Consider the following 20589-nt stretch of genomic DNA (forward strand, 5'->3'; position numbering starts at 1 on the left):
AATTTAATTAAAGATCGATTTGATCCAAACATTTACTCTGGAATTCGCATTATAGATTTTGAGTGCCTGTATTGATCAAATTATCCAGAGGCTTTACAAACTGCACTTTATACTGCACTAAAACTTGAGTAAGCCTGGCCTTTGACTCCCCTCCTAGTATAGGGCATGGCCCCCTCCCTACCTGTGGGCTGCAGAGTTGAGGGTGGGTGGGGGAGAGCACTGTACAACATAGCCTCCTTGGGAAGTTAGAGTATGTGTGCACACATGTGCTCATTAACTCCCCTAGATTATTTGTTCTTTCACAAATCTTTCTCATTTCCTATTCATTAATACAAATAAATGACTGTTGAATCAATCTAGTGCCATCACCACTGCAACAGACACCTACTGTAAATTCTTTAGGTCTAGTAACTATGGTTACTTAAAAATCACCTAGCAAATAATATAGATTAAATAGCCTAGATATGTTCTGTGTGTCGGATAAAAGTACTCTTTTTACTTAGGGGGATAACATTTTCAGTTGGAATATAGTCAGCTTTAAAATTTTAGTAAGTATCCTCAAAGTTTCCAGTGATTATTTGATGACTCACTTCTAAAGCCTCAGCTACATATGATTAATGGGATTTTATTGCAGATTTAACTTGTCCATCTATTGTTTATCTTTTAATGCTTCTGGGAATACTCCAGAAGCTTCCACCACTATTCTGTTTTTTAATCAAGTGATATATGAAAATTAATCAATTTTGGATTGCAAATTGTGCTCTCATACATGGGATACAGAATTAAAAACATACCATTTCCTTTCCTGAGGATGCTTACTCAAATTCTACAATAATAAGCATATAGCATATATACATTTTGACTAAGACTTTTGTTCTTATTATACTTTTAGGACATTTAAGTATAGTGAATATGTATCCTAAATCAAAAATCAAAGTATGTGGCCCGACAACTAATATGCTTATAGGGACAAAGGGGCAGTCTATTTGAAATCTCTTCACGTCTTCAGAAATCTGAGATGTATGGTGTTCTTCCATCCATTGTATAGAATTATGCTTCTTTCTTCAGTTCATTCCCATAAAAGCCTCCCTGACAGCAACATTTCTTATTGTCTATTGGCTATTAAGTTACAGCAGAAATTAAATATGGGGAATTCATTCAATATTCACACACCCACAGATATTCTTCCACTTAAAATTAAAGGCTTTTGCATATGTAGTTGAAAGCTGACCATAATGTTAATTTTGTAAAACTGAAATGTAAATTATTCTCCCTAAGCCTAGGGATAAATGTAGTATCTCACTGAAAAACATTGTGGCCTTCTCAAACACAGAACCCTCCTGATGCCACTCTGTGTTTTTTAAAAATCAGTTTGGGCTAATAAATGCCCATAAAATATTTTAATATATTTAATTGCTCTAGGAAATTAAATTGAACTTTAATTACAATTAAGTAGAAGATATCAAATATAATGCCATTAGAGCATGAGTTGGTTCAGCATCTGTGTTTGATTACATTACCCAAACACATGAAACAGTCAAGTTTCTAAGCTGGTCAACCCCTGCAGGCAGTGACCTGCTGTTTCTTGCCAGTTGAAGTCTGTTTCTGTGTTATTGCTCTTACTGTCAGTAGATGATCCTCACAGTTCCATAAATGCTATTTAACGCTCTATGGTTTCCTATATTTCTTATCTGCTTCATTGTTCTAGAAAAAGATATTCTTTAAAAAAAAAAAGAAAGAGGAAGAGGAAGAAAAAGAAAGAGACAGAGGCAGGCATTTGTTGCAGAACTTCACAAACTATGACTAGTCAGGATTTAGGTAATAGTTCAAACCCAAGCCCCAAAATAGCCAGTTCATTTTGTTTATAATAAATTGCAAATCAAAGCAACCTGGTCTGAGGAAGAAAATGGCTTTGTTCCAATGATCTAGAGGCACTAGAGATCAGCTGTCCATGATCCTTTAACCTACGGCAAGGCCATCTTAGTTAAGGCCACATCTTCCTTATTATTTGTTTCTTGGGAAAAGTCAGTGGCTGACGTGGAAACAGCTGAGAGCGTTATTCTAAAATTAAGTGATTAAATCACGAGGCTGAGAATAGGATGCAGGAAACCTGGGGATGGATTTTTTTTCTCATTCTTGAAATTGATTCTTGCTATGAGAACTTATAACAATTAGTCCCATTAAAAGCAGCCCATACTTAATTTCAAGTGGCCACAGTAAACTCTTCAAGGTTGAGACTTGGAGGAAAAAAAAGTAAAAATACTTAGCACAAATCATTACTGAGGAATTAAAAGGAATCAGAAAGATGGAAATCATTGGGAACAGCACCCACAGTACATGTTAGAGCTTTGAAGAAACACTCCCCTAGTGCTGAGCTGAGAAGGGATAAGCCCAAGATTGTGACAGAAGGCCAGGCTGTAAAAACAGAATGGCCGGTATTAGATGAATGTAAATATGTAAATATGCCTTAGAGTATGCCTTAGAGCATGCTAAATGTGCCTTGCAACATGTAAAATATGCCTTAGAGAATGCCTGGTCCTTTGTAGGCACTCAGGCCAGCTAACTCATCTGCAGGAGCTGGATAGAATGTAATGCTTAGGCATGGAGACCAGCAAAGGCAGAAGAAGGGGCAAAACCCAGGTTGCTCTCCTTGTAGGCATCAGGCCCATAGGAGTTCAAATGATGTTCTGAATCTTACACTGTGGGAGTTATCTCTCAGGGCATCCAGTTTGAGCCTAAGGCAAATTTGGCTGATTCCAAGTTCTACCTGAACTCAAAAACAACTATTATAATATATCCTGCATCTCCATCCTGCAACTGGTGGCTAGTGAGGAGTGATACCATGTGAAAATATCTGTTTGTAGATTTGGAACTGCTGGGGCAGAAATAGGGACTTTTAGTCTCTAGGACAAAGAAGCTTGCAGGTCCCCTTCAACAGTACTGCCCTTGTACAAAGCCAGCAAATTATCTGTGATCTTTATAGCACAGGAAGGACCTCCAAGCTAGAGAAGGGATGGCTCAAGGACGGAAACATCTTTCTTATTAAAACACCACATAAAATTCTGTGAGTTCTGAATCAAGAAAGAACCTCCAGCTGGTGGGAGCTGACCCCACCAGCAACCTCTGACTCTTTTCTATGAACACTGCCTTTCTCTAGAGTTCTGTCACTCTGATTACCACTGTCACCCCGAATTCTGGAACTCAGCAGACTTTTTAAATTATTCATCTGCAGTCAATTAAGCCAGCTGTACTCCTTTCCTCACAGGGGCTCGGTGTAATGGCTGCAAACAACGGCCTCCTTTGTTGTATACACAGCTTGTTTCTTGTATGGGTTGCTCTAAAGAACATAGGAGACAGCCGTTTCCAATGTATGTTTATGTCTCTGACCTTTGACCTTGCACTGTTCCCATTGTAGGCTCCAGACAGGTGTGCAGGGTATCTCTAGAAAGCCCCAGGGTACCATGGCCAGAATTTACATTGGTAAGTCATCATGTCCATCCATACCAAGGTGCAGAACAAGGAGCATGTGACTGAGTCCCTACACAGGGCCAAGTTCAAGTTGCCTGGCCACATCACAAAGAAATGGGGCTCTATCAAGTTTAATGCAGATGAATCTGAAGACATGGTAGTTGAGAAGTGTCTTATCTCAGATGGCTGTGGGGTCAAATGCATCCCCAGTCATGGCTCCGCAACAAGTGGCAGGCCTTGCACTCAGGAAGGCTTCCACTGTTCTGCTGTCTCTTAGGCTCACCAATACTTCCTGACAAAGAAAAAAAAATGTTAGCATATGTTTAACCAAACCCTTTCTTTCCTTCATCCGTCTTATCAAAGTAGAGGCATGTAGAATTTTCCAAATTAATGTAATTCGGTATTACACAAAAATGAAAAGGCAGGCATTACAGGCAAGCTACATTGCGTAAAGTCACAATTCCAAAGTTTTAAGTCCTTGATCCTAAGATGAACACATCCAGCCCTAAAAGACTTCACTATCTCTTGCTGTGAGTCCTCCACCCACCCCCATCCTGCCTGTTGTTTGGTCAGTTTTCTAGCTGTCATATTTTCTTTCCATCTTTCCAAGTGTGGTAAGTGTTCAAACAATGGGTTGAAATAAAAAATAAGAAGGAATGATCCACTGTAACTGGGATGGTTAAAAAACGTGTCTTTGTAGAGAAAAGACCAGACTAAAGGGTAAACACCAGACAGCCATGAGAAGTTGAGAAAAGAGTGTTCCTGGCAGAGGGAGCAACTTGTACCCGGGCAGGCAAGAATCTCTTGTACTGGAGGAACTCAAATGTGTTCTATGGAACCAGAGCATGCAGAGGAAGGGAGAAATGGCATGAGATTAGGCTGAACAGAATGTCAAAGTTCAGATCATGTAGGTTGTGGTGAGGAGTTTGAAAGATGTTAGATTTTTTGTGTAAGTGTTAGAAGCTATCGAAGGCTTTGAGCAGGAGAGTTGCATGACTGGATTTATCTTTTGAGATCCTTTTTGCTGCTGTATGGGGAATTCATGAGGGAAAAATAGAAGAGAAATGGGTTAATAGACTGCTGCAGGTATCTGGGCAAATGATGATACTATCTTAGATTACTGCTATTCAAACTGTAGGTCACAACCCATCAGGGTTATATAGTCATTTTAGTGGTCTTAACCCACAATATCAGTGAAAGAGAATAATGTACAATAGAAAACATCAGGCAGGCGCAGTGGCTCACACCTGTAATCCCAGCACTTTGGGAGGCCAAGGCAGGTGGATCACTTGAGGCCAGGAGTTTGAGACCAACCTGGCCAACATGGCAAAACCCCGCCTCTACTAAAAATACAAAAATTAGCTAGGCATTCTGGCAGGCACCTGTAAACCCAGCTACTTGGGAGGCTGAGACATGAGAATCACTTGAACACGGGAGGTGGAGTTTGCAGTAAGCCAAGATCCCTCCACTACATGCCAGCCTAGGCAACAGTGTGAGACTCTGTCAAAAAAAAAAAAAAAAAAGAAAGAAAGAAAGAAGAAAAGAAAAGAAAACATCAGAGACCATCACATCATTTCATAACAGTTCCTCTCAAATTTTTGTGCATATAGGCATGCATTTGCAAGTACTGGATTATACTGTGAAGTGATTTTGTTATTCTTCATAGTGATCAAAAAGGCACTGGCCTAGACTAAAGTGGTGATGGTGGAAGCAGAAAGAAGGTAGAGATGTCTTCAGATACATGGAAATGGAAGAAGTCACCTAAGAGGAGACATAAAAAGAGGGGAAACAGAGTCCTGTGATGTATTTTAAGTTTCACATTCTTATACTTATATTCCACCTATTCTTTAAAAAAAATTATAATAACTTAAGCATAGTAAAAATCTAGTAAAATTGAACCATTAACATTGGAAAATGACAAGTAACCTGCCACTTTTTTCGTGAAGGATACATATTTTAAAAGTTGAAACATAACCTGATGGTCGCCAGTAGGTCATTCTCTCACCTCTCTGCTGAGCATGACTTTTCTGAGTCATTGACGTATGTCTAGCAAAGTTTAGAAACAAATCCAGAATATTTCCAAACCATGCAGGAAATATTAAATCCTAAGTCTACTCAGTCTTCATGCCTTCTGAAGAATGTTTCTTGGGCTTCTGAGTTTCCAATTCTAGCTTTGCTGAACTTCACAATGCAATCTGGTCTCTGCTCAGTTTAATGTAGAAAGTCACCACCATACAACATGTCCAAAAATTCACATCATTGCCACAGTGAGAAAAGAAAATGCACAGTGCACTGGACTATATGTCATGTTTATGGGTTATTTTTGTATAATGTAAGATACAATTACCTTTCTTAGAAAATATCATCTTTTTTTTTTTTTTTTTTTTTTTTAATTTTAAAGCTGGGTGTCCCAGGGGAGACATCACATGTCGGCAGGTTCCGTGATGCCCCCTGAGCTGAAAAACCAGCAAGTTTTTATTAGGGATTTTCAAAAGGGGAGGGAGTGTATGAATAGGGTGTGGGTCACAGAGATCACGTGCTTCACAAGGTAATAGAATATCACAAGGCAAATGGAGGCAGGGCGAGATCACAGGACCACAGGACCAGGGTGAAATTAAAATTGCTAATGAAGTTTTGGGCTCCAGTACATATAAAGAGACTTATTAAGAAAAGATCATCTTAATAAGTCTCTTTATATGTACTGGAGCACATTGGATTTAAAATTTTGGGATATGCTTTTAACCCGATGAGAAAATAGGTTAATAATAAATCGTCACTGAAAATCAGAAATGTGACTTGGAAAGAAAAGGTACATGTCATGGGCAATTACAGATGCAGAAATCCTTTAATTATAAAGCATGCCCTTACCTGAGGAACTTTATACTATGCTGACATGAGGCTACATCTAATAATAAGCCTTTTCATTTTACACACACAAACACACACCCACAATCTATGAACATGTTAAGACCCATATGTTCAAACAACCCATTTACAAATTGCTAGATGGGACCAGCATGAGCACCTTACTCCCTTCACCAAATCAAGAAAGCAATTTTGTTATTTCATCACCTTTCTTCTTCCTGGAGTCCTGACAGCATCAGTTATAACAGCATGCCTCTTTTCCCTCCTTTTATCAAACACCAGTCTTGCATTTGAGTAGGTGACAAAGACGGCAGCTGTATTTTCCTAGTAGAATCTTAGAGCTCTTCAGAGTCAAAAGAATGAGCCTCTAATGGCAGAAAATTAAATCCTAGAGGAAATAACACTAGTGGCTACTTGAGATATCTTCCCCCATTGCTTCTCAATCCAGACCACTTAGGTAACTGCATATGTTGTTGTCCATGCATTTTGATAGAGCCATCCAGAGAACCACTCCTGACCTGAGTAGTTGTGCTGCTGACTCTACTGTAAAGCCATTCCTGTGCCAGATGAACCACAGAATTTCAGCAAGTAAGGAGCTAAAGACAGGGCAGCGTTGTAATCTTCAATCTGTTTCTTCATTCTCAAACCTCACAATGTTGGCTCTTTCTGCAGAATTTCAGTTTGTGTTTTATTCACTGAGGAAGTCTGGTACATAGAAAAGCTTCCTCTTAGCATAGATAAGGCTAACAGGCTAACAGTTATTTGGGTAAGTAGGATTAATTATCAGGAAGCTGTTGATAGTTAATGGCTGACCTGTAAAAACCTGGTTAGAATGAGGTCAGCTAAAATAATAGGGTCTATTTTAAGTTTGGGTCATATAAGACGTCATTAAGGATCACATTATTTCAGCAAAGAAAATATTGCAGAGAGTTATCCTTTTAAAAGAAAATAGCCTTTCTGCTGGAAAGCTTCCAAACCACACCATTGCAAAACCTAAACACTTCAAACCATTGAACGCTAATGTTTAACTGCCTAGCTCTAGTTGTCTTGCAAACCTTTTCCCCTTTGGTAATTGATTTTTTCTGCAATCCAGGTGTCGTTCAGTGTTTAATCCCAATTTTGCTTCTTATGCTGAAGAAAACATATTTTCATTGCCTAGGGGTTAATTTTTTGAACCCCACATAATGTAGAATATATTCTACTCTGTTGCTTGTGATTAAGAGAAGTAGTAATCAGCATTTTACTAGAGTTGAGGAAAGCAGCACAGGGAAGGGCTAGCCCAAGGCATAATTGGGAAATGCCTGAAATTTTAAAGCCTTTGCCTCATAATTTGTCATTTAACTATTTTTGTGCCTTAATCTCTTGTTCAGTCACTTAGAGCTGCATGACCCCCTCTAAGCTTCAGTTTCCTCCTGTTGCAGGATTGACTGCACACAGTGCAGTGTGCAGCACATTCCCTGAGGCATAGTAAATGTTCAGAAATTGGTAGGTTATCATCATCATCCTCATCAACATTCCTAAACCTCGGGACTAAGGGATATTTCATATTGACTTATGATGAAATTGTTTGTAAAATATTTGCTTTTAATTTTATTCTCAAAGACTAAAAAACTTACCAAGCCCAAAGGAATGTGCCTCTAGTTCTAGTAGTTTAGGCCACCACAGGAGGTGGAGAAGAGATGTGGTAGCGGGTGTGGGAGTCTTCCCTCCTTTGTAGTGCTGACAGCTACCTGTCCATTACACTGGCCTTGTTGAAAAAAAATGATAATATGAGTCAGGCATGGGGACCAAGACAACATGTGGGACCTGCCCTGCTTACACCAGAGCAAGAGAGCCCATGTCCTGGTCCAGTTCCAAAGCCACTCGCCTGGCAGACCACCTCACCTGTCTGGATTCTTCCTCCTCCCTCCTGTCACCAAGATTCAGTGAAGAGTCTAATTAGTTAGTGGATGTTTAAATGCTGTATTGGAGGGGCAGATATAAGATCTGTGGGATCTAAAGATTATATAATTATGGGGGAACTCTTTAAAAGAATACAAAATTATAAGTAATAGATATGTGTGAATGTTTAGTTAAGATGAGAAATCACCACAAAGTATACATATAAACAGCTAACAAATACCACAAACATAAAAAATCCAGAAAAATATTTATTAATTAAATCCCTGATTCATCCTACACTTTTTTTCTACTTTTTTCTTCTTGATTGCATACTCTTTGATTGCACCCCTATGTATGGTAGGAGAGGATTTCTGACTTTTCTGACTTAACACAGCATTGATGAGATTCAAAACCTTTGCTTACAATTTTTTTGTTATGATGATTTGAAAAATGTTCAAGTCTTCTTTCTCTTCTACTGCCCACATACTTCTGGCACAGCACAATATGCTCATATAGTATTACAACCGCTGTGTCTTCATTCTGTGACTGCAGATGAGTGGGGAGAGGATTTCTGAAAGTATTCCTGCACATGGACAGGTAGCAATAATAATTACTATACCTGAAAATGACTGCAAACCACATAAATCCATCTCCCTAAACCCAAATAGAGGGACTCCCAATTTAATTTCCCATTAGCCAAATCTCAAAAATGTCCACAGCTAGTCTGGGACTATCCAACATGAAAAGGCATGGAAAAGAATTCATATGAAAAGAGACTGCAGTCTTTTTTTTTTTTTTAGAAGATCTCACTGTCACCAGGCTGGAGTACAGTGGTGTGATCATAGCTCACTGTAACCTTGAACTCCTGGGCTGAAGCAATTATACTCCTGCCTAAGCCTCCCAAGTAGCTGGGATGACAAGTGTGAGCCACCACACTCAGCCTAAACTGCAGTCTTAATCGTGGCTAAAATGTTTTGCTCTTTCAAATATTAGAAAAGCATATGCCCAAGCAAGTGAGAGTCCCTGAAGATGTAAGCTTCTTTCGCTTCACAGAAAATCTACCTCTGCACAGAGAAATTAGCCCCATAGGATCCTGAGGATGAAGGTGAGTTCCTGCCTCCCATGCTTACAGAAAGAGCTATTTTAGGCAGAAGCACTGTATACTATAAGAACTTATATAACAAAAATAATATCAGCATTATTACTGAAGTCCATTGTGTCCAAGCATGAAGCAATCTCAGGCAGAAATCACAATATCAGGCTCTTCGGAGAATGGAGAAGAAACTGGAACTGGCCACTTCTTGAACTATGAAGAACCTGGTTCTTTCCTGCCCCCTCCCTCAGCTCTGCCCAAAGTGACCTGAAGAAGCAATTGTCTTTAATCTTATCTAGTTCAATAATTTTAATTGATTCTCTGAATCCAAACGCTACTCTGTCACTAACTAGCTGTGTGAGCTGGGACAAATTAGCCTAAGCGTTTGTATTCTCATACATAAAATGGCAAAAATATTTTATTTGCATAACTGTGAAAAAGATGAAATGGGTAGTGTATGTACATTACCTGGCACCTAGTAGATAACTAAGATATTGTAGCCATTTTATTATTGTTCACATTTCAAGTGATAACTATAAGGGAGGAACTAGAAAGGGAATATTGAACAGCCAGGACTCCAGATTACCAAACACAGCATGGAAGATCAAACTCCATAAATGCTAGAAGGGATTATTTCAGTTTCAACTTTTTTACGTGCTCCCAGAGCCCAATGGCAACACAGCAAAAGTGGCCGTGGCAACATGACAGCCACAGTACTCTATGAACAGAGTGTATCAATAAACATGATGCTTTTAGGAGGCCACAGGAATTCCTGTCTGGCTCAGGTGTTCCTCCTGGTGTAGGATCTATCTCTGAAGTTGCATGAGATTTGGGAAATTTTCTTGTCTCAGATTTTGATAGTTTGATATTTGAACAGAAAACAGCAAGTTGCCCCTGGTAATGGTTGCAAGTGACTGGCACTAAGCACCTGGCAGGTAGTAATGACTCTGTAAAAGATTTCTGAATTCATCTAAAGTGATCTGTCCTCAGAGGCCCTGTACACTGCTGCCTGGGCAAGGCACAGGCTCTGAGTAACCTGAGACATCAGGCAATTTGAGGCATCAGAGCATTGTCATTAGTATTGGCTCTGAAGTCAGATCAGGCCCGGCCCCAAATTCCAGCTCTAGAATTTACCATATTTACAACCTTGGGCAAGCTGCTTAAATCGTCTGTGACTCAGTTCCTCCTGTATAAAGCAAGGATAATAAAGTATCTACCTAATAAGGTTTTAGTGAGTATTAAATGAGGTAACATTTCTGAAGGGCTTTAGAACAGTGCCTAAAGCCCTTCATTGCAAGTGCTCAGTAATGGCTAGCTCTAATGTTAAAGGGGAAAGCTGGTAGGGATGTCCAGCAGGTGTTTGGTTATGTGGATCTGGCACTCAGAAAAAAGATAGTAATTAAAGCCACAGGTTTTATATTTTCTAGTTTTATTCCTTTCTTGTGGTGCCTGTAACAAGTTACCACAAACTTGGGTTGAAAATAACAGATTATTTTCTTACAGTTCTGGAGGCCAAAAGCCCAAAATCGGTATCACGGGGCCAAAATCATGGTGTTGGCAAGCACCCTCCCTCTGGAGATGTTAGGGGAGATTCCATTTCTTGCCTCTTCCAGTTTCTGGTGGCTGATGGCATTTCTTGAATCATGACAGCATTGTTGCAATCACTGCCTCTGTGGTTACATTGCCTTCTCCCCTCCTGTCTGTATCAAATCTCCCTCACTCTTCTTCTTATAAAGACACTGAATCATGGCATTCAGGGCCTACCTGGATAACCCAGGACAAGGCAGAGTAATCCTTCCATCTGAAGAGCATTAACTTAATTACAAAGATGCCCACCCCAGCAAATAAACTAGCATCTATAGATTCCAAGGATTAGGATCTGATATCATTGGAAGCCACTTAATCAGTCTACTGTACTAATTAATACACGATACTGCAAGACATAGGTGAAGATGAAATTATGTGAAGAGAAGACTAAATACAGAACACCGAACCATAAACACATAACAGGGAAGCAAAGAGGAGATACTATAGGGAAATGAGAAGGAAAGGGCGGCTAGAGGAGAAGATGAGGTGAAAGGGGGTTGTCTGAGACTTCAAGGACGTAGTTTCACAAAGGATGGCATCCTGGAAACACTTCAAAGAATCAAGGTAGGGGGCTGAGGAGGGGTTATGGGGTTTGACTATTAAGAAGAACATCAGTAAATTTAGCCACAGTGAATTTATTGGCATGGGAAAAAGAGAGCAAATTGTGATAGATAGAGGATGGAGTCACTTACCTCTGTGATACACTTTGTACATAGGCATAGTTGTAAGAGGAAAATGGTGCAGACATTCATCTTGACAAGCCACCCTCTGAGACCTTACTCTCAACTGTGTTTTCTTTGGATTCCCAACAATAAAATCCCATGAAAGGCCCTGAACTTGCCAAGGTGGACATGATCTATGATTAGAAGAGGAAGGCACTGCCTCCTTCCCATAGAAATATGTTTGCTCTCCAGCTCCTGAGAGAGGTCAATGAAAAAGTTATATTTATCTTCATGATTTACTCAGCCCACCCTCTCTCTCAAAGGTATTATTAATGCCTAGACTAGTCAAGTGGTGATGTTTCTAATCATTATACTCTTTTACCCTTTTTCAGTATCTTAAAAAAGGACTCTAAATATTGAAGTAGTTTACATTTTTTCTAATAGAGAAACATTATTAGTCACTCAAAAATTATTATAGAAAATAAACCATGTGCTAGAAAGTATGTTAGAGATAATATGAAACTAAAATATTAATAGCTAATATTTAAGTATCTTGTATGGGACAGGCACTGATCTAAGTGCTTTGTATATCAACTTATTTCAAAAATTTGGTGACAGAGGAGGTACTAATATTACACTGTTATTATCATCCCAACTTTATAGAAGAGTGAACAGAGGTGCAAAGATAAGGGAAAAACACACAGCTTGGAAACAGGAAGCAAGGATTAACTCAGCAGTCAGTCTCTGGGCCTATTCTAACCACTGTGGCATTCATTTTTACAGCATTTGCAAGAAGACATCTCTAACATACTCTGTTTAGGCAGAAGCATACAAATAAACATTATTTTAAAGTGACTTGACAAAAACCAGTTTTTGCATTTAAAAAATCTTGTAATACTGGAACTATTTGTTACTCAGAACATATTGACTGAGTACCTAGTAATTTACTAGGCACTCTTCTAGAAACTGAACTTTCAAAAATGAACAAAATGGACACAAACTCCTGCCCTCATGTTCAAGTAAGGCATCTTCATCTTTAAATGTCATGCAATAATAACACCACCACCATACTTCCAGAGCCAAGAAGAAGCCAGCTCTTCCCTCACTGTATAAGAGAACAGCATTGAATCATTACAAGCAAAATTACAGCAGAAACTACTGTTACTGACTATTGACATCATGCTTCTGGGGGAAATTTTGCTATACTGAACCATGGGTGAGAAATTACACAGAAAATAGCTAATGCGTGCTGGCCTTAATACCTAGGTGGTGAGTTGACAGGTGTAGCAAACCACCATGGCACATGTTTACCTGTGTGACAAACCTGCACATCCTACATGTGTATCCTAGAATTTAAAGTAAAATAAAATAATAAAATAAAAATTTTAAAAAGAAATTACAGAAAAGAATGGAAAATTGTATATGGAGGATCTTTTTCTTGAAGCTCACTGACCTTTCGAACATCTAAATCAATAATCCTGGTTCGAAGAAGCACTGTTTTCTTGATATTAAACAAAGTGTGTGACATTTCTGGGTCTGTTCCCTGAAAATGGTATTGCCTGAAAAAATACTAAAATTAAATAAATAAGTAATAAATAAATAAAGCTGATTTGGGTTTAGGGGGAAAATGGTATTGCCTGTACCTGACATCTAAGATCATTTTCCGTCTGGCTTTATGTGACCCTAAGTAACAAATATCAGGGGTTAAGAGGAAGTCTTAGAGCTCCAACACATTCTACCTTCCACTCACCCACAGTCAAGAATCTAAGAGAAATCCCCAAACCTCAATGACTCAGAATAAGACAGCCCTGTCCAGGCCTCTGCAGCAGGGCAAATGGAGCCCCAGGCCTCTGCAGTGTTCTTCATTCCACAACCTATGACACCCTCTTCACATCAAAATTTATCACTGAAACACATTTGCCCCTTTATCCCAGAGGAAGATTCAAGGCTCCCGGTACATTCCTCATTACCAAGTATAGTTGCCAGATAAAATATAGGATGACTGATCAAATTTAACTGGACACCCTGTATTTTTATTTGCTAATTCTGGAAACTCTAGCCCAGGCCTCTCAACCCTTTAGATGAAAATGCCACCATATCCAGGAAGACTTTCCAGACCACCCAGCCTGTTTTTTTAACTTGCAACCTTTCCTCCCTCAACATTTCCTAACTTACTCCTGGGTTAATTCTCCCCATAGCATTTATTGTCACCTGTCATAGGATACATTTTATTTTATTGTATTTTTTTTTATTCTCTGCTCTTTCCTCCTCCCGCCAAGATTAAAGGCCCTCAAGACTATGAGTATTTATCTACTTTGTTCATGCTATGTCTCCAGTGCCTACAATACTGCCTGGCACAGAGTAAGTGTTAGATAAATATTTGTGAATCAGTTTGTTAAATTAAGTATCTATTTCTTTGATGTCAAAAATGATATTAGAATTGTGATAAATATCATAGGTGAGTTGAATAATAATAACGGATACAAATAGATCATATTTATGGTGTACATATATGCCTGGCAATATGCTAAACAGTTTACCTAGATTAACTCATTTAATACAAAACAAAAAAACAAAAAACCATTTCTTACTCACAAAAAACTGTCATCTTCATTTTACAGCTGAAGCAACTGATACAGAGAAAAATAAGAAACTTGCTCAAGGTCACATAGGGTAGCCTCAAGATTCAAACCCAGCTGCCTGACTCTAGAGAGTGAGTTCTTTCCTTAAAAATAATGTTTTTACCTGGGAGACAAAAATGTGAAAAGTGGATTAAATACTTACACAAATGATTGAAGGCTTTTGAATGAATAAATTACTTCACCTGGCAAAAACAAAAAAAACTAAAAAAAAACTGTGTTTAATGGATCCCCATATGTGAAATAGAACCTGGATGTGGACAAGTTAAGACATTGTTACGTAACAGATTAGAGTCATGTTAATACACCATTGGGTTGGAAGGGAGGCTGAGAAGGTGGATTCATGGCTGCTAATATATTTTTGCTCACTTTGAAGCTCAGAAACTTGACTCCAGTAGGTACCAACATATAACTGGCTCTATATACTGTGTACACAGGTAGTTTCTTCACTTAGGACTTTATAAAGATGGCAAAGGGATTGATAAGTAACAACTGAAGTCACCGTATATTCCGAAATAATAGTGATAATTTATTTTAATAACAATTAACATGAACACAAATATACACACTTCTAGGTAAGGTCTGATTTAAATTTCTAGTTCCTCCTCATTGAGAAACAGGCTATATTACTCTTTGCCACTGACATGAAGGGAATTCCTCTTCTTCTGCCCGTTTGGAAAGCCTCTTCTTTCCCCTTCTGTGTTGGATGTTCTCAGCTCACACTGCTCTGTGCTAGGTTCTTTTTCTTATATGAGGATGCTTACTATCATTTTCACATTACTCCCAATACCTGCTAAAACAATGATTCCAAATTTACATGAAGGACTCTCTGTTATTTAAAACTAGTGCACAGTGCCGCTATCAAGACCCAGGATCCCAGCAACAGCCCATATGTAGGAAGCAGTAGCCAGAAGCTGTTACTGATTAACTATTGCTTGCTCTTTTGTGGACAATGCTTTTGCTGGTCTTCTCTTGGGCATCTAGCCCAAGATCAACAAACAACAGCCAACAGGAAAAATCTAGCCAATAGCCTGTTTTTGTATAGTCCAGGAGCTAGGAAAGGTTTATAGAGAAAAATATTTACAATCCATTAGAGGATATGGAACACCAATGTTAAACATCTGTTAAGTAAAATGTTCTTTTAAAAAAATCAATTCTTCTTAGCAAAATTGTATTGCAGAAAATTGTACTCCATTATATTTTTAATTTCATCAGCCAAAATTGTGGAAACGTGTTCTCTTTTGCTATGTAAGTAGCCACTTATACTCAATTTAGCTTCTTGGCCCATAAACCCTAAAATATTTACCTACCTTTTACAGAAAAAAAATGCTTATCTTTGTTCTAGTCTTTGATATTAAGGCAGTATGATGCCAAAAGGCTAATTGATAATTATTTTTTAAAAGAGAGTAGGTACATTTTCACCAACTCTAATTTTCTTATTTAGATGTGATTTAAGTATGCTATTTAGTGATATCTTTTTTAAACTTCATATTTATTTTCTGGCACAGACAGGGTTATTAAAATTTTTTATTGTTATTTCCATTTTTGAAAGACACTACTTTTTTAGCATAAGTTTGTATTGTTTCAGCTTACTAATTGTTACTAAAACATTCCACTTTGGCAGTTCATTTTTATGGGAGCCAAATTACATGCAGTGCATTGTAAAAAGATAATTCAGTTCATTTAAAAAATGCTTCAATAAACACAATCTAGAAAGGCTTTTTCTTCAGGATCATCTTTTCCCTATCTATATCAGCAAGGATGTTAATAATTTTTAAAAAATTCCAATTGACTGGCATCTCAGTTCAGATGGAAAAAAATACAACTTTTTTAAACAAAATTACCTGCTGAAGGAAGTTTGCATGGATGTCCACTCAAACACCAAAAAAAAAAAAAAAAAAAAAAAAATCCCTTTAGCTGACCTCAAGGAATGTGTGGCACATTCTTGATGGAAGAACGACACTTTTAGTAAAAGAAACAGCCTACAATGATCAATGTCGAACTGAGGGCATTGGAGGAATTATTTCATAACAGAAGCTTTCAATCACAGAGGAAGGTGAAGGGGTGCAGGCATGTCCCATGGCAAGAACAGGAGCAAGAGAGTGTGGAGAGGGAAGTCCCAGACTCTTTTTAACAACCAAACCTCCCGTGAACTAACAGAGTGAGAACTCACTCCTTACAGTGGGGAGGACACCAAGCCATTCATGAAGGATCCACCCCCATGACTGAAACACCTGCCACCAGGCCCTACCTCCAACACTGATCACATTTCACTGTGAGATTTAAAGGGAACAAATATACACAGTATATCAACCAGTCCTCCAGAGCTGCATAGAATATGTCAAAAGAAGTTGGCATTTGTGAGAGCACTCACACTATACAGCCCCAGCAGGCAGACTTCAGCAGGCACAACTTCCCCTGCATGCCCAGGCTTTCTGGCATCCCCTTCCCACTCCTTCTAGTGGACTCTGGGGCTAGTTGGGTTAGATTCTGATAGAACAGAGATCATTTGGCCTGCCTGTAGATCAGAGAGAATAGCTTTGGGAACCTGGAATGGCAAAAATTTATACACCACAGCAATGTGGTAAGGACAAAGACAATGTGAGCTCTGTTACTGTCACCAGATGCCAATCACCCTTCCCTACTTGAAGGAGAGTTTTAACTTCAGGACTGGCTTTTCAGATTTTTCCTTTTCATCTCACATATAATTTGTTACTACTCACCTTTTTGCTTTTAACTGATATTTAGTATAGAATTGAATTAAGCCAGACATCAGGATCCTAAAGTGTTTCTCACAGAGTTTTGTTTGTTTGTTTGTTTTGTTTTCTATTTGCAAACACCAGTCTTTATTGCCCCCAAATAAAACAATTTAGGAGACTATTTAAAATAGATTTTCCAGGACATCATATGTGGCAAGAGCTTCGAGAATTCCTAGATATTATGTGAAAATGTGCTTTATGCCCCAATGCACAGGATAAAAAGTCCACAAGGCTGGCCAAAGCCACGTCTTCTACACTCCCCTTCAGGATGGAGCCTGATCCTCTAAAGACTGGACTAAGAGCAGAGATGAAGACTACAGAGGAAAATGAATGCTAAGGGTTTGGGGGACTTATAGGAATGTAAGGATAGCAAAGGGACCATGATTCAGAGCTCCCTGGAAGTTACTTATTTCCATCCTTTCTTTCACCCTTTCTCCTTCCCCTCTATTCACATTATTTGTTGTAGAAACAGTAAAAGATTTGAAATTTGGGTTAAAAATCCTGGCTTCACCATTTCCTACTTGCTAGAGTCTTTCTTGCTTATAAAATGGGAATGATATTCACTTCACAGGTTGTGAGGATTATGTGAGGGAACATTTGCGAAATGGAGAATAATAGCCTGACATGTAGTAAACACTCAACAATTAGAGCCACTTCTACTCCACTTGTTCAGATGATGCTAGAAACTCCTTTAATTACAAAGAAAAAGCATTTCAATTAGAGATTAAAAAGTGAGTAAAATTCAATTTGATATATCAATAGAGTCTATACCAGATTTTGATGAGACTTGGAGCTAAGGCCCAACTGATTTTGGAGATTTCTAACAAAAAATGCTTTAGTATTTTAAAATGTATTATTACTTTTAAAGACTTGTTATCTCATTAGTAAATGATAAATAAATGGTAAGTTATCTCGTTTCTAAATGGTAAATTATCAGAAGGAAAATAGGAGGCAGAATAAAAACTTGAGGCAGATGAATTATCGCCAATGTTTATCGAGTTCTTATCCTTGTCAGGCACTGTTCTAAGAGTTTTTTACATGTGAATCCATCCAACAATGCTCTCATGTAAGATACTCATTGTCTTAATCATACAGGCAAGGAAACTAACTTTCCCAAGATCACAAAACTATAAATAATAGGTCTAGATTCAAGCCCAGGCATTCTGGATCCAGAGCACACACTCAGCCTCTTCACCACTTGCCTAGTCCTTAGTTTCTAGATATTGACTAATCAACAAAATGAAATCATTATCCCAGGATTATTTTATTCAATTTAAAAGTCTTCTTTTGGTAACCAGCACCCCTTAGTTTAAATATATACAGCATAGCACACACACACACACACACACACACACAAACACAGTTGGCAATTGTCTTGTTTATTCATAATCATATTATTTTTAAGATGCACAATATAGGAACCAAGTAGTAAACCCTCTGATTTTACTGACAGAAATTAGGAGACATGACTAAAGTACTAAAGTCATCCAGTTAATTTGTAAGAAAATCATTATTAAAAGTTGGGGTTCTTATCTTCCAGTTCAGAGCCCTTTGCTCTATTTTACTGCCTTATAGTAATGAAAACATTGAGGACTCACTGTGTGCTCTGTTAAGCTGTAGATTAAAGTTATCCTATATAATCTTTCCAAAAATCCTATTCGATGTTTTTATACTCATTTTACAGATAAGCAAACTTATATGGCCTATGTATGTATAAGCCAGTCCATGTTATTAACTTTCACATTAATAGCATTGCATGCACCAGATTTATTAGTTAATTTAAATAAATAGACAACCCAAGGGCTTTATATTATTTTTGGGTTATTTCATTTAGCACTCTTGTCAATTCCCTGAGTAGTACCCACCTCTGTGTAAGACTACATTGAGAACATTCGTATTCTATGCTACCTATTAGTCTTATTTACATAAAAACAAGGAATAAAAGCAAAAAGTTCCACAGGCTAAAGAGCCTCTCTTCTAAGTAAAAATCAGTTGGTAGGCCAGGCATGGTGGCTCATGCCTGTAATACCAGCACTTTGGGAGGCCGAGGCAGGCGGATCACAAAGTCAGGAGATCAAGACCATACTGGCTAAAATGGTGAAACCCCATCTCTACTGAAAATACAAAAAATTAGCCAGGCGTGGTGGCGGGTGCCTGTAGTCCCAGCTACTCAGGAGGCTGAGGCAGGAGAATGGCTTGATCCTGGGAGGCGGAGCTTGCAGTGAGCCGAGATCGTGCCACTGCACTCCAGCCTAGGTGACAGAGCAAGACTCCATCACAAAAAAAAAAAAAAAAAAAATCATCCTTTGGTAAAAGCATTAGAACTTATTTTCTGTTTTATGATTTCTTTCAAGAGCCTTTGTTATTTAGAAAGCAAATGTTGGAAGAGCTGAACTTCCTCTGTGTGTGCCATAAAATCCAGTCCACATCTGTGTGCTTCTCAAGCATGTGAATCTAGCCACCATTCTGAAGGAATAGGGAAACCATTCAATAGTTGCTGTATGAAGAGGAATAAAATGCCAGTTGGAATTAGAAGGCAGTGCAGAATTCTGTTAACATTTGCAAATAATCCTGGCTTGTTTGCTTCTACTTTTGGTTTTGTATGTTGTTGTAGTTATTTTGTAATCTCTCCTCTTCTATTGCTCAGTTTAACTGCTCATCAAATCATCTTTCGATGAGGCATATCAAAAGGTGCTGCAGGACAGCACTTTCCACTTATAACCTAGGGGAATGTAATGGACTCAGGCACTGACACTCTGAGGGTTATTTAATATTAAATGCAAATTAGAATTAAATTATGGTTATTCAATGATTGATAAATAACTAATTAAATTCATTATAAATGAATTGATAATTATTATTACCAAATTAATATCAAAGTGCAAATCATCTGAGAAATCAAAACTCTAAAGAGGAAGCTTAAGGAAAAGAATGCAAACTGATTTTCTGAACTAACTCTACATGGACAATTCCTATTAATATTTAAGGAAGAAAACACACAAAAACCAACAGTCACTCATTTCCGGAATTCCATCTTTACTAGGCCCTCTGGGCCAATTACATTTGTTTGATTAAAGTCAAATTCTGATTTAACCTTCAAGATATGTTATGCTCTGGGGGCAGCTTCACACATCCCTCCCACCCATAACCCATTCTTAAAAAGCAAATACAGGGTGATTATGCTAAATAAATAACCTCATAAAAGAATTTTATGCTTGTGACAAAAATCATTTATTCCTAAATGGACATACATAATACATCTTCACATCATATTGTATATAAATTGTTAATTGATGTTCAAAAGGCTGAACTTAAATGAAGAAAAAAAATTAAAACATTTGGAAAAAGGAAAGATTTGTGCCAGTCAGTTTTGAACATGTACCTCTCAGAAATTAGGAATACACTTCTTATTGGTTAACTATAAATAAACCAAAAGAAAAAAGAAAAAAAAAACTGGGAGTATTCTGTGCTGTGTGATTCAACTCTGTGACCCGGAAGCTGGATTCATGATTGTTTTATTAGCATGTAGGCAGCTTTTAAAACTCTTAGAGGACAGTTTGCCCTTTCAATTGCATCCCCGCTTAAAAATGACTATCAGTGACATTCCTAAAGTATATCCTTGCTTAATTGTAAGA

At 38.1% G+C, this 20589-nt stretch overlaps 1 non-coding gene across 1 annotated transcript; it reads left to right on the forward strand.

Annotated features, from left to right (window-relative positions):
- The first annotated feature begins 3226 nt into the window (after window positions 1-3226).
- Window positions 3227-3359, forward strand: LOC115935146 (small nucleolar RNA SNORA70). The gene has a single exon (XR_004070846.1). It is a non-coding gene; the product is annotated as a small nucleolar RNA SNORA70 (small nucleolar RNA).
- The last annotated feature ends 17230 nt before the right edge of the window (window positions 3360-20589 follow it).

The sequence above is a fragment of the Gorilla gorilla genome, chromosome 5 (genome assembly GCF_029281585.2).
Source record: "Gorilla gorilla gorilla isolate KB3781 chromosome 5, NHGRI_mGorGor1-v2.1_pri, whole genome shotgun sequence".
Taxonomy (NCBI): Eukaryota; Metazoa; Chordata; class Mammalia; order Primates; family Hominidae; genus Gorilla; species Gorilla gorilla.